We start from the raw sequence: 14,606 nt of genomic DNA on the forward strand, positions 1-14,606 counted from the left end.
ATTTGGGGTTGGGGTAATCCGTAATTGGGTATTTGGGTAGGGTAATTGGCATAATTGCCTAAATGGCCAAATGGGTAAATGGGTAAATTGGTAATTTGCAGATTTGTAATTGACTAATCTAATTAGTAATTAGGGCTTGACTTTTTGAGGGTTTCAAAATTTCAATTAGGGTTTTAATTGGGGTTTCATTGAATTTTGGTGTTTCAATTGGGGTTTAGAGTATAGGGTATTTAGAGTATAGGGTATAGTCTTATAGTAAATATGTACATACAAAAAAGTTAGGATATACTATAGTATTATAAACTATATACTATATGATACTATCAAATATATAATTAGTGTTTCAATTAGGGTTTAAATTGGTAATTTGCAATTGACTAATCTAATTAGGGTTTGATGGTTTCAATTAGAGTTTCAATTGGGGTTTAGAGTATAGCGTTTTTAGGGTATAGTCTTGTAGTAAATATACATAAAAAAATTATAAGTTAGGATATACTATAGTATTACTAGCCTCTCCGCACTCGCGAGAGCGAGTGCGAAGCGGCTCTTTTTATTGCGCATACGTTAGTTTTTTAGCATACATTCTATCTATTATTGTGCACCTTTGATGTTTTTTTGTTTTTAGCGTGAGAGTGTTTCATTTTTTTTAGATTAATCTTAAACTTTTACGCATACACCATTGATTTGTTACGACAGTTGTTGTTATGAGTCTAAGTATCGGGTTCATCTCAAGTAATACATGCGAGAGGCCGGCTTTTCCTTTTGACCAAATTGTCATTACACTTTGTAGTAAATATTGTCACTTTTTGAGACATGTATTAACTGAGAATGTAGTTACTAAATTTATTTAGGCTTATTATGATTTTTGCCCCCTGAACTATGATCCCATTCCTAATGTGCCCCCTGACTTATTAATTTTATCAATTTACCCCCTAACAGTTACAACGTTAGTCTAATGTGCCCCTTCGTCCAATTTCCGTCTCAACTTCCGTCTATTTTGCTGATGTGGCAGGGTAAATTGGTCATTTCGACCTCTCTGGACCATTCAGCATCCCATTTTTTCCACCTAGACAGCCCCCAAATGCCACATCCCCACATGTGGGACCCACCCGATGCCAGCTCAGCTCACGTAGGGACCCAGTCTTATTGGGTCAACTGGATCGATCTCCATCAAACAACTCATCGCATCCCCTCCGTTTTCAGAAGATTCTCTGCAATTAGGGTTCCATCATCGCATCGCCCATCGCCTCCTTTCTTCAGAAGTGAAGCCGAGATTCTCTGTGGGATTTTGAGCTGATTTGGTGAAGTGAGGTCTGAAGATTCGTTTGCCAGACAAAAGTAAGTTTTTTTGAACTTTTGGAACTGTTAGGGTTTTCGACTTTTGGAACTTTTGGAACTGTTTGGTTTATTTTATTGTGTATCGATGAGTGGTGTGCCATGTGCAAGATTCTTTGCATTTTAAAGCTTTTTTGAACTTTTGGAAGTGTTAGGAATTGTTTATTGCTTTAGACCCCAGTTTTCAACGAATGTGGTCCATGGTTGGTGTGGTGTCGTGTACTTGTGTAATAGTGGGTTGGGGGTTTAATTGGGGGTTGTTATCTACCATTCAATATTGGAAACAAAATTTGTCTTTTACCTGGTGTTGCAACTTTATGGTTTTAGATTGGTTGGTGTCGTGTCTTTTAGTGCATAAATGAGGAGGGTGGTGGAACATACTTGCAGTGAAAAAAACTTAATATATGCTGCCAAGGGTTGTTACACACTTACATGCTGCCAAGGGTTGTTACACACTTACACCTAATAAATTTCATTAAACATACTTGCAGTTAAAAAAACTAAGAGGAGGGTGGTGGAACCTGCTGATGGCGAAAGGGAGAATGTGATTGAGGTGGAAAGTGAGTCTGAAGATGATAATGCAGATGATGGTGAGTCTGAAGATTATAATGCTGAGGAGAGTGAGCCTGAAGATGAAGATGATAATGCTGAGGAGGGTGAGTCTGAAGATGAAGATGCTAATGCTGAGGAGGGTGAGTCTGAAGATGATGAGGAAGATGATGCAGCTGATCCTTTGTTTGAGGATGAATTTTATGGGGTTAGTGATGAAGAGATTAGGCTAGTGAGGGATGATGATAGGCTATTTGAGGGATACATAGACCCCACTGCTGATGACAGAGACCCTAATGCTGAATTGGATGATAATGTGGTTTCGGATGAGGAAATTGATGATGAGGTGAGGACACCAGACAACTCATCAGATGAAGATCTTCCTCAGCAGGGCACTGCAGTTAAAAGACCAAAGAGGAGACTGCCCAAGTTTCATGAATTCAATGAGGATGTAGACCTAAAGGACCCTCATTTTAAGTTGGGAGACAAGTTTGCCACTGCTAATTTGTTTAGAAGGGCTGTTAAAGAGTTCTCACTGAAATGCGGTAGACAAATTGATTTTGTGAAAAATGATAAAAATGCAGTAAGGGCAGTTTGTAAGAAGAAGTGTGGGTTTGTTGTGTTTGCATCCTCACAGAATGGTAGTTCTGAGTTGTATGTGAAGACCTTGGTGGGCAATCATGTTTGCAATAAGGAAACAGTGAGCAAGCATCTCACTGCAGATTGGCTTGCAAAGAGGTATATGACTCAACTTGCTTACAACCCGAGATGGGAGCTGAATTCTTTCAAGGAACAGGTCCTAAATGAGACAGGGATAAATGCACAAGCCTCATTGATCTACAGAGCAAAGGCTAAGGCCACTGTGTTACTTGAGGGAACATATATGCAACAATATGGACAAATGTGGGACTATTGTGCTGAGTTGTTGAGGAGAAATAGGGGAAGCACAGTGATATTGAAGACATCTGGTGGTGAGCAAGATGCTATTAGGTTCCAGAGGGTGTACATTTGTCTTGGTGCCTTGAAGAGAGGTTTTTTAGAGGGATGTAGGCAAGTAGTTGGGCTGGATGGGTGTCACATCAAAGGACCTCATCCTGGACAGATTCTAAGTGCTGTTGGGATAGATGCCAACAATGGCATGTACCCAATAGCATATGCTGTGGTTGAGGTGGAGAATTATGAGACATGGTACTGGTTTCTGGAGCTGCTGGGGGGTGACTTGCACATTGAAAATTCGCATCATTGGGCATTTTTAAGTGACAAGCAGAAGGGACTTATAGATGCCATCAAGGATCAGTACCCCGAGTCAGAGCATAGACATTGCCTTAAGCATTTATATGCTAATTTCAGTCAAAAGCACAAAGGTTTGGCATTGAAGAAGCAAATGGAGAAAATAGCAAGGGCCACCACACTGGAGTGGTTTGATGCTGAAATGAAGAAGATGCTTGAATTGGATGAGGCTGCTTTTAAGTGGTTGCATGAAAAGGATCCTAAGAATTGGGCTCTTTCTCATTACAGTACCCAATTCAAGTGTGAAAAGATGCTTAACAACTACTGTGAGGCCTTCAACATGGCTATATTGGAGGCTAGAGATAAGCCCATTCTGACTTTGTTGGAAAGGATTAGAATGTACTTGATGTTGTTAACAGCCACTAGAAGGGCAGGTGTTGAGAGGTGGCATCATGAGGTAGGTCCTAGGGTGGTTAAGAAATTGAATGACATTAGAGATGAGGCAAGGTGGTGCATTCCAAGACCAGCATACAAGCACAAATACCAGGTTATCCAGCATGGTGGCAACAGGAGCTTTGTGGTTGATTTGGTCCAGCATACTTGTTCATGTAAAGCTTGGGACCTAAGTGGGCTGCCATGTGTTCATGCTTGCTCAGCTATAAGCTACTTAAATGGGGATCCCCTTCAGTATGTGGACAATTGTTACAAGAAAGATGCTTACATAAGAACCTACAGGGAGCTGATTGAGCCAATGCCAAGTAGTGATCAGTGGAAAAAGACTGGAAAAGCCCCAATGCTACCACCACTTTACCACAAGCAGCCAGGTAGACGTAAAAAGTCAAGGGTTAAAGCACCAAATGAAAGCCCCAAAAGGCCAAGTCAAGCTCACAAGCTGCAAAAGTTTAACTTCCACACAAAGTGTGGTAATTGTGGAGAGATTGGGCATAATGTTAGGAGTTGTAAAGCAAGTGTTGGGACTCGGGGCAAAAAGCAGGTAAATAATGGCCTTCTCATTTTTTCATATGTATATGCAATCTATTGTTGGGCTTTGGTTCTCATTTTATCATGTGTACATGCAGGCTGCTAAGAGTGCAAGGACCACTACAGATGGAAGTGCACGCAGGCCCACCAAACTACCAGTGAGTGGACTTGCCCCTTTAGTGTTGTCCTGTTACTTGACACTTTAGCATTTAACTTTGGCTGTTTTTTTTGTATGTTTCATGTAGTTCAATAGACAGACCCAAAACAATGGAGAGGGACCATCAAAGAGAACAAATCCATTGAGGAAGGCAAGATGTGTATCACATATGAGCCATCAGGAGGGTGAAGGGCCTTCAAATAATGTCCAAAAAGAAGGGCCATCTTAGCAGGACAACTTTGAGGGTCCATATGAATATGACAACTTTGAAGGTCCATCTCAGCAAGCCACTCAAGGTCCATCCCAGCCTCAGCCATCCCAATCTTGTGGAGACCCCCAACAACAAGCCCAACCTTATGGAGACCCCCAGCCTCAGCAAGCCCAACCTTATGGAGACCCCCAGCCTCAGCAAGCCCAACCTGGCACCAAGAAGGGCAAGAATAAGAAGCCCAAGACTGCAAACCAGCTATTCAGGGAGAAGTGTTTGAACTTGCAGAGGGCCACATTTGGATGGTTGGATTGATGATGTTAAGACAACCAGTCATTTTTTGAGAACTTTGATATGGGTGGCAGACAATTGTCAAGATGATGTTGGTTTTAGGCTCATTTTGTAAAACTTGCATATTGCCATGTTTTGTGTACTTTGTAAGCAGGTGTAGATGTTTGGATGTCTTGTGTTGGTTTTAGGCACATTTTGTAAAACTTGCATATTGCCATGTTTTGTGTACTTTGTAAGCAGGTGTAGATGTTTGGATGTTTGGTTTTAGGCACATTTTGTGAACCTTGGAAGGCTTGTGTTGCTTTTCGGATGATTGTATGCAGGGTATGCAGGGGTTGCAATATATAATGTCATATTACTGCAAAATTCATGTCCATTTATTTTCAAGAAAATCTTATGTCAATTTATTTCAAATAGGATCAACCATTAATTCATGTCAATTTACTGTCCAAACCCATGCCAATTCACCTTAGTTTTTCATACTATTCATTATCATATTCATGTCGTTTTCATACCATTTCTAATCAAATTCATTGCATAATATGGAAAGAAAATCTAAATAATATATACATTGTCAATTTTATTACAAACACAATTTCTCATACTGATGCCCTTTGTTACAGTAAGTAATCTGAACTGCAGTTTGATTTCCGCACAGTAAGTAATCTGAACTGCAGTTTGATTTCCAATTGGCATTTGATTTCCAATTGACATTTGACTGCTTAGTAATTGCCATATGAGATGTCAATAATCTGAACTGCAGTTTGATTTCCAATTGGCATTTGATTTCCAATTGACATTTGACTGCTTAGTAATTGCCATATGAGATGTCAACTGTTACATTACGGAATGTAAATTACTGCATTGATATAAATAATTCTTACACCCTTAATAGCATAATAACCAACAAAATTCCCCAGGAGACAACCATACATTGTCAATTTCATTACAAACCCAGTTGGATATTTTCCATACTTATGCCCTTAATAGCATAATAGCCAAGAAAATTGCCCAGGACACAACCAGGGCAACCCACAAGCGCTTTTCTCTAGCATTCTCTCTTTCAACCATTACTCTAGGACCCTCAATACCATTAAGCCTTCTCCGCAGCCCATTGATCACATCCCTTGAACGATCGCACATCTTTGGATCCAGCCACACGAAAAAACCACAACCCGTGTTTTTCTGCAAACCCAACCATTATTATCTCTAACTAAATTATTAAACATAAACCATGAACCAGAATCAACCCATAAATCTCACCCCACTCCACTTTGGACACCCATGAAACCTCCTCCCTGGATTCAAATCTGTCCAGGAGGTGGATATTCGTGCAACCAATCCACAGTGGCAGCGCAGTGATGATTCACCATCAGCATCTTCGTTCTGCGTCCTGCTCTGGTAGCTTCGATGGCTGCTGCTTCGACTCATTTTGAAGAGAAGAGAAAATTGATGAGGGAGAGAGGTAAGCTCGAGCTGAGATAAAGAGATGGGGATTTGAGGAGATAAAGAGGGCCAGCTGAGCTGGCATCGGGTGGGTCCCACATGTGGGGATGTGGCATTTGGGGGCTGTCTAGGTGGAAAAAATGGGATGCTGAATGGTCCAGGGAGGTCGAAATGACCAATTTACCCTGCCACATCAGCAAAATAGACGGAAGTTGAGACGGAAATTGGACGAAGGGGCACATTAGACTAACGTTGTAACTGTTAGGGGGTAAATTGATAAAATTAATAAGTCAGGGGGCACATTAGGAATGGGATCATAGTTCAGGGGGCAAAAATCATAATAAGCCATTTATTTAAATAGTTCTCAAAATATATGTGCAAGTAAGAAATAAAGTTGTAAGCAAACACTGATATTTTAGCAAGCGTAATCCGTTTAATAGGTTTTTTCTATTATATATATGTTTTTTTTTGTTTCATTTAATCAATGAGATGAAAATTTACAATCATATAAAAAGTCATAAAATTTGGGCTAATCATGTCTATACTGTTATTTAAAAAAGAGATTTTCTTTGTTGCACACCCCTAATCACTTAATTAGTGATTTTACAAATTTGCCCCATTGTAAAAATACCCTAAAACCCTCCTCCAACACACCGCATCTCTCTCCTCCCTCCCCTCCCAACCTGCCTTGCCGAGCTCTCATCTCTCCAGCTTCTCTCCCCTCTCTCCGGCTCCTCTCTCCTTCTAGCTTGTTGTCTGCAGCACCACCCTCCCAGCTTGCCGTCTTCCTCGCAGCACCACCCTCCCAGCTCGCCAACCTCCTCGCAGCACCACCCTTCTCACACACCACCCTCCCAGCTCACCGAGCTCCCCGCAGCACCACCCTCCCTACAACACCACCCTCTCAGCTCGCCAAGCTCTTCGTAGTACCACCCTCCCCGCAGCAACATCCTCCCAGCTTGCCGACCTCCCTACAGGCCGCAGCACCACCCTCCCAACTCAGCACCGACCCTCATCTCTCTCTCTCTCTATCTCTCTCTCTCTCCTCCCTGCAGCACCACCATCTTATCTCTTTCTCTCTCTCTTCTCCCTGCAGCACCAATTTTTTTTTTTTTTAAGTTACAGGTTCGGCGTACCAGTGCCGAACTTGGCTGTTTCGTTCAGCAGATATTCACCGAATAGAAGAGGATTGTTCAGCGGGTACCTGCCGAACGAAACAGCTAGGTTCGACACTGGTCTGCCGAACCTGCAATTTTTTTTTTTTTTTTAAGTTGGTGTTGCGGGGAGGAGGTGGTGCTGCGAGGAGGAGAGAGAAAGAGAAGGGTCGGTGCTGCGAGGAGGAGAGAGAGAGAGAATGAGGTGGTCGAGTGAGGGAAGGAGAGTGGGAGGGAGGCGGTCGGTGAGGGAGGGGGAGGGGCTGGGATGGCAAAGGCTTGAGGGTGGCTGGTTTTAGCATTTTTTTTTTGTTCTTTGTTTTTTTTTTTAATTTAAAAATTCACATTTGAGGTGGGGTGTGTAGTGTTTGGATTGGGTGGGTGTGTAGTGAGAAATTTGGTGAGATTAATGAGGTTGGAGTATTTTGGTAATAAGAGGAGTGTGTAAAAGAGAAATTTTAAATTTTAGAAGATGGTAGGAGGTGTGTAGGAGAAAAGGGTGTGCAAAAAGGAAAAAAAAAATGTGCAAATAGTAACTCTCTTAAAAAAACATACGTTACTTTTAAAATGAGAATGCCTTTTCATGAAAAAACTTATAAGGAAAAGGATTTTAAAGAGTCTCGTTTTTCTTGGTAAAAAGAAGAAAAAGAGAAGATGTATTTTTATATATTATTTAAATTTTCTAATTGAAGCTGTTAGATACATTTTTTTTAATTTGTAGTTCACTTGTAAAAAGAATTATTTTGAAAATAATGGAGACAATTTGATTTTTGACCTCAAAATAAAAAATCAAAATTTGATAGTAGTGTCAATTCTACATAATGTAGAATTGGGTCAGTTTTCCCATCTGTTTTAACTTAGATAGATAAAAATTATAAAACAGACAACTAAGAGAAAAACTATTTACAAAGTAGCATGGAGAAGAGTTTAAGCAAAGGCAAATAGAGTAGTAGAAACTTGGCAAAGTACACACGCTGGAATAACGACAACGATGTGCAAAGTAAAAAAAAAAAAGATGATAATTGAAAACAAATGCATTTGTGTGTGTGCGTGTGTGTGCAATCAAACATGCAAATTTTTCTTTCTATTTAGTTTTAATTTGACAACAGATGGACAGCAGCCAACATGTACCCACAAAGCTATCATCCACATATTCAATTTAAAGAGTGTAGTAACAACAAAAAATATGCCACAGTTAATGAAAAACATTTCATAGGTAAGAAAAAAAAAACTATTTAACAAAGTGCAGTCAAGATGAGTAAATGCTTTAATGATAAAAAAGTTTTGTAAGAAAGTTTTGTAATCTACAAGCATAGCTGCTCCCCTTTTTTCCTGTGCACAGGAAAAATGCTGATATTGGCTGCTCTGGTTTCAATTGATCCTTTTCTTTCTTGATTTTCTAGCTCACTTTTTCTGTTTCCTACTTGAGCTGCAGGTATTCTTCAAGCAACTCTATAGGTGTCTTCTACTTGTGCTCTTCTTCCCAGAACTGCATTGACTCACTCTCACACTTCTCTTTTGAAGTCACTTTCAAATAAGATTCTTTCTTTAGCCTGGTACCTTTCTTCATAAGGCTTTTTCTCTTCCTGATGTTCTTCCACTTTGCCCCCTAAATTTTTAAGATTTCTTTAAACTCTGCCTCAGGATTCTTCTTCTTCATCTCATTTAATCGATCTTTGGACCATAGGATATAAAGAGGGGCGGGCTGGCATTTTCTTTTTAGGGAACACCTATTTCTTATCATTCAATGATTGAACGACGTCATAGTGGGTCTCAACTCCTTCATCTTTTGTACCTTCTTAAACTTCATCAGCAAAGTGTCAAAATAACAAATACAGTGGTACCTGAGAAAGTTGCAAGTGCCATCTCTGCTTGGTATAAATAAAAGAGGAAGCTCATTCCCTTTGCACTGAAAGGCTTCATCCAAACAGTGTCAACTTCTAAAATCAATCAGGGTCATCAAAGTAAATTCTTTATTTGAGCACAAAAGAATCCCAAAAGAATCTTAGTAAGCCAATGTTAAGAAGTGTGTCTGCGAACTCAAGGCATATACATAACACATTCACATGCAATGTTAAAATAGGAAAAAGTGTTCTAGGGAACTTCTTATGCAGGCATGCAGTAATCTGATGTTCTAATGTTGGGATTTAAAGTCTAATATATATTCTAGAATTTACCATCTCCATCTCCCATTTCTTTCTTTTAACAAATGTTATTTGAGTTTTAAGCATAGTAGCATCAATGCTAATATAGAGAGGAACAGAAAGATCAATGCCTCAATCTTCTTTCTGGATATAGTACAAAAGACCATATGCAGTAGAAAGGGAACAGAAAGATCAATGCCTCAATCTTCTATCTGGATATAGTATAAAAGATCATATGCAGTAGAAAGGAAAATGCACAAAAAACTGGTTATTTCCTCTAAATAATACAGGATATTAATTCTCCAAAATGATCAATTTAGCTATTCAAAGAGGTGAGGAATGGTTTTTGAATTAATCTTCACATCTTAAAGGTTTGTTATTTGTACTATTTAATCTTCACATCTTAAAGTTTCATATTTTTTTTTGTTATAACGATAAATAGTTTTCTTTCGTTAGAGAGAGTTAGAGATGATCAACATCATTGTTTACTATGTTTTGAAGGTAAACAAAATAAAGGACTACACACAATTACAGCAACCCCTTACACACTCTCTGTTTCACTATATCCAATTGCAGGGAAAAAATACTAAATTAAATTTTGATTACCTACAGACTTAACGGTCGTGAAAGTCCTGGTTAGTAATCAGGAAAACAATAAAGAAAACAAAAGGGTGAAAAAAGATTCTTACAGCATATTGCAGCATGATTAAAAGGAATGCTAAACCCCGCAGGTATTCTGCAGAAAACCCTGCAGCAAAACTGCAGAGCACAAAATAATCCGTCAAATACAATAAAAAGAAGAAAATTACCATTACCTCTGGTATATCAAGGTTGACAGATCCATAGTGTAACTTAAAAAAATAGTGAGTGTGGCTCCAATAGTAAAATGCTCACACACCAACAACTGCAGATATCTTGTTGCATATGATGCACATGGAAGTAGGCACTAACACCGTATACATTCCCAAAATTATGACTGGAACTTGTGATTGCGCCAAACTATAAAAAATATGCAAACTGCAATTAGAGAATCCAAGCTTTGAAAGGAATGGACAAATACACGAAGAACTTGGTGCTACAGAAATGGACAACTACTGCACATTTTTTTAAGGGTTTTCCTTCTTATTCTTGTGTCAATGCAACTTGTTGCATATGATGCACATGGAAGTAGGCACTAACACCGTATCCGTTCCCAAAATTATGACTGGAACTTATGATTACCCCAAACTATAAAAAATATGCAAACTGTATTTAGAGAATCCAAGCTTTGAAAGGAATGGACAAATACACGAAGAACATGGTGCTACAAAAATGGACAACTACTGCACATTTTTTTAAGGGTTTTCCTTCTTATTCTTGTGTCATTGCAAGAGTTATGTTCTAAATTTCTAAAGAAGTTCCATTTCTTGTGCAGAAGTATTCCATTTTGGATTTAATGCTTGTAGACATTTTGGCTAGATGTTAAGATACTATTTTGGCTAAATGTGAAGATAAGTTCTGCAGGAGCACAATTCAATTGGATTGTAATCTGTCTATAGAATGTTAGAAATGCATTAACCATGATCTTCAACCCAAAAAAATAAAAAAACAACAAAAATCAAAGAGGAGAAAAATGAGTTGATTAATATTTAGTACCTCATCCTTCCAGTTTTATTGGTCTTCTTTTTGCATCTCTGGCCCACTCCAGTTGTCTATTTTTGCATAGTGAAAAATAATAAAAACCATAAAATCAAACAAAGGAACAAAAATAGTAAATGAAAGGTTTTTGGGGGAATATCATTATCAAAATCCTAGAAGTAAAATGCTAAATACAACATTAATAATCATTAATCCTAGATTCACAAAACCTAGCGCCACACCTAACATAGTGTGTGTGGGGCTTGTTGCCCCTCTGTCCAGAGTTCCCTTTCCCATTGGTGCATAGGTCAAGCTGTTGGGAAGAGGTGTTAGGCTGCACAATGCACACTACATAGATTAAAGATTTGACTTTCATACTAAAATTGTCATTACCTTAACAAAACTTTAACAGATAGATCGAGAAAAGAGAAGGAAATGCAGAAAATATCATTGACCCAACAATGAATTCTGTTTGTTAATATATGCAAAAGCCAAATATATCCTGAAAATGATTCCTAATAAAATAGCTTTAGGCAGCAAACCTGGGTATTGATGGAGGTAGTAAACTTAGGCCGACAATGAATTTGGAGTGAAACCCTCTCATCAAAAGCAATGAGTCTTCTTTCAACCCTTTTGCTAGTTTCGATTCTCCAACATTCTTTTCCAACGAAAAAAAATCAACAACACAGCCTTAACCCATTTTGGGTCCAACCCAAAATAAATCAAAAGAGAAAGAGAGAGAGAGAGAGAGAGCAAAGGGTAAACGGAGACGCTCACCATTTGGGTGGGTTGAGAAGGTTCGAGGTTTTGTGGGTTTTGGGCAGTTGGGATTTTGGAGAACGGATGCTCATCTGCTTCTCTTCTCAGCAGTCTCCCCCTCCCCCAATCCCTCTTACACATATCACTCCCTCCTTCTGATTTCCAAGAAAAGTCAAAGAAAGGAACAGACCTTTGTCTACAGAATGAGCTTTCCACGGGAGAAAGAGAGGGAAACTGAACCCAACAAAACTACTAAAGGAAATAGTGGGGAAGGAATGATGTGCTGCAGAAGAAGAGAACGTGCGAACGTGGTCAATTGGTCATGACTGGTTTTTTATTTTCTTAATTCGTTTACTTAGAATAGTGGTTGATTTACTTATTTATCCCCCTCAAATAAAAATTGTATGTTTTAGCAAACTGTTTCAACCATGGGTATTTGTGGAATATATGAAAATTTCACCTAAAGGAAACCTTTGCTTTATATATATAGATAAACTATCAAAAATGCTCTAAAACTAACTAGTTAGTAAAATAATATAATATTAACCACCATTTTGGGCCTACTACACAATGTAATCTCATAATCCAAACCGTTCATATTTTAGGTCTCTATTCAAAGATTAACCTTGCAAAAAATCAACCAAATCAGAAATCATTTAGCCATTCGACTATCATTACAATCATTTCATGTTTTATTGAAAAACTTGTGTTCGTCTATTTACATGAGCACAATTAGCTTACAAATAGTTGGCTAAACGATTTTCGATTTTGTTATTTTTTTTTAAGGATGATCTTTAAATGAGAGCCTAAAAAATAAACGGTTTAGATCATGAAATTACATTGTGTAGTGGGCTCAAAATGATAGTTAGCGTTATATTATCATACTAACTGGTTAGCACTAGAGCACTCCTCGATAAACTATATACTATATAGCAGCCTCCTTCTATTGACGTATACCTCAACTTATTTATGTTGAGGTATACTCTATTGGGGCCCACACGAGTCGTTTTGTGTCGATCCGAATCGTTCAATTTTTACATCTCCATTGATAGATCATCATTGCAAAAAATTAGCCAAATCAGAAATCATTTGCCTATCTAACTTTGATCAAATAAATAGACGAACCAAATATTTTCGATGAAACCGTTCATTTGTTTGATCAAAGTTAGATAGCCAAATGATTTCCGATTTGGCTAATTTTTTGCAAGGATGATCTATCAATGAAGATGATCCTTGCGAACGGTTCGGATCGACACAAAACGACTCGTGTGGGCCCCAATAAGATCATACCTCAACATAAACAAGTTGAGGTATACCTCAATAGAAGGAGCATGTACTATATAGTACTATCAAATATATAATTAGTGTTTCAATTGGGGTTTAAATTGGTAATTTGTAATTGACTAATCTAATTAGGGTTTGAGGGTTTCAATTGGGGTTTCAATTGGGGTTTAGAGTATATGGGCCATAGGGCATTTAGGGTATAGGGTATAGTCTTATAGTAAACAATAATATATATAAAAAATGATAAGCTAGGATATACTATAGTATTATAAACTATATACTATATAGTACAATATATATATAATATACTATATAGGCCATATAGGGATATATAAAATATATTTTAAGGTCTAAAATATAGCTAAGTTAATATTAATTTTATTATATAAAATGTGTATAAATGTGTGTAAAAAAGGGTATAAAAATATAAATATGTATAAATATATATGTTTTTTGTCCTACACGGTCCGGTCCGGCCCAGCTTCAAGAAGAGCAACACCGGAACCGAAACCGTATTAGACCGATCCGGTCCAGTTTGGTCCAATCTTTGACCAGTTTTGGTCAACACGGTTTTTACGATTTTTTTACTCCCAGTTTGGTTCGGTGTGCCCGGTTCACGGTTTAAATGTCCACCCCTACTCTTTTTCCCTCGAATTTTTTTATTTATATTTTTATATATTCCTTTTCTTTTTTTCTCACGCTTCACTCAAACAGTAAGAAGAATCCCCTACTCTCCCCAAGCACCTTCTGTTCCGCCGTTTCTTCTTCTTTTTCTGTTCATTGAGAGGTTAGCCAATGAGATATCGCCATGTCAGCAAAGAATGGATAAGGGGTCCCACACAGTAAACGGGCTTACCAAGTAAAGTGGTTTGGACTCTTGGAGTGGACTTTGGACTTTGGACTTAGGGTAAAGGGCAAGCCTATAAAGCCCAACATCACATTCTTGTGTTTTTGCTTGTAGCCCAAGTTCACAGAAAGTTATATTTATTATTTAATGAGTAGAAAAATGACATTTGGTCGCTCTTATTCGATTGGCTCTATCCAATCAGAAAGCTCAGTATCCCATCAAATAAAAAGAAATGAATAAAAACCTTCCCATATTTAACTCCCCTCTATAAATAGAATGACTACTCACTCTTACTGTCTTACATATTACAGTGTTGACTGTTAAGGTTGATCACCAGTGAGAAAAAGATGAAGAATAGTGGGAATGGGAAGGGGGGTTACAAAGGGAATGGGAAAGCCATGGAGGTGAGGAAGGACAAGAAGTCAGGGACGGGCATGAATGGATCACCCAAGAAGGGAGGCCATGGAGGCAAGTTCACTTGGGCTGGTGATCTTGCTTACTCCCCAGCCGAGATGGGCCTCCAGAAGGAAGTTCTCAATGCCAAGGACCCTAATTTTGAAGACCCAGAAGAGATCCCAACCGTCTGATTATACTGATCATCATG

At 38.5% G+C, this 14,606-nt stretch overlaps 1 long non-coding RNA gene across 3 annotated transcripts; it reads right to left on the minus strand.

The window, feature by feature from the left end:
- Nucleotides 1–8,272: 8,272 nt before the first annotated feature.
- LOC147299304 (uncharacterized) lies at nt 8,273–12,324 on the minus strand. 3 transcript variants are annotated; one of them, XR_015119849.1, is made up of 5 exons: nt 11,890–12,324; nt 11,655–11,770; nt 11,355–11,446; nt 11,131–11,186; nt 8,273–10,494 (listed from the first exon to the last, which is right to left on the minus strand). It is a non-coding gene; the product is annotated as an uncharacterized LOC147299304 (long non-coding RNA). The 3 variants fall into 3 exon arrangements; XR_015119848.1 differs by having other exon boundaries at nt 8,273–10,254; nt 10,394–10,494; nt 11,131–11,446; XR_015119847.1 differs by having other exon boundaries at nt 11,131–11,446.
- Nucleotides 12,325–14,606: the final 2,282 nt, after the last annotated feature.

Source organism: Dryas octopetala, chromosome 1 (genome assembly GCF_963921425.1).
Source record: "Dryas octopetala chromosome 1, drDryOcto1.1, whole genome shotgun sequence".
In the NCBI taxonomy this organism is placed as follows: domain Eukaryota; kingdom Viridiplantae; phylum Streptophyta; class Magnoliopsida; order Rosales; family Rosaceae; genus Dryas; species Dryas octopetala.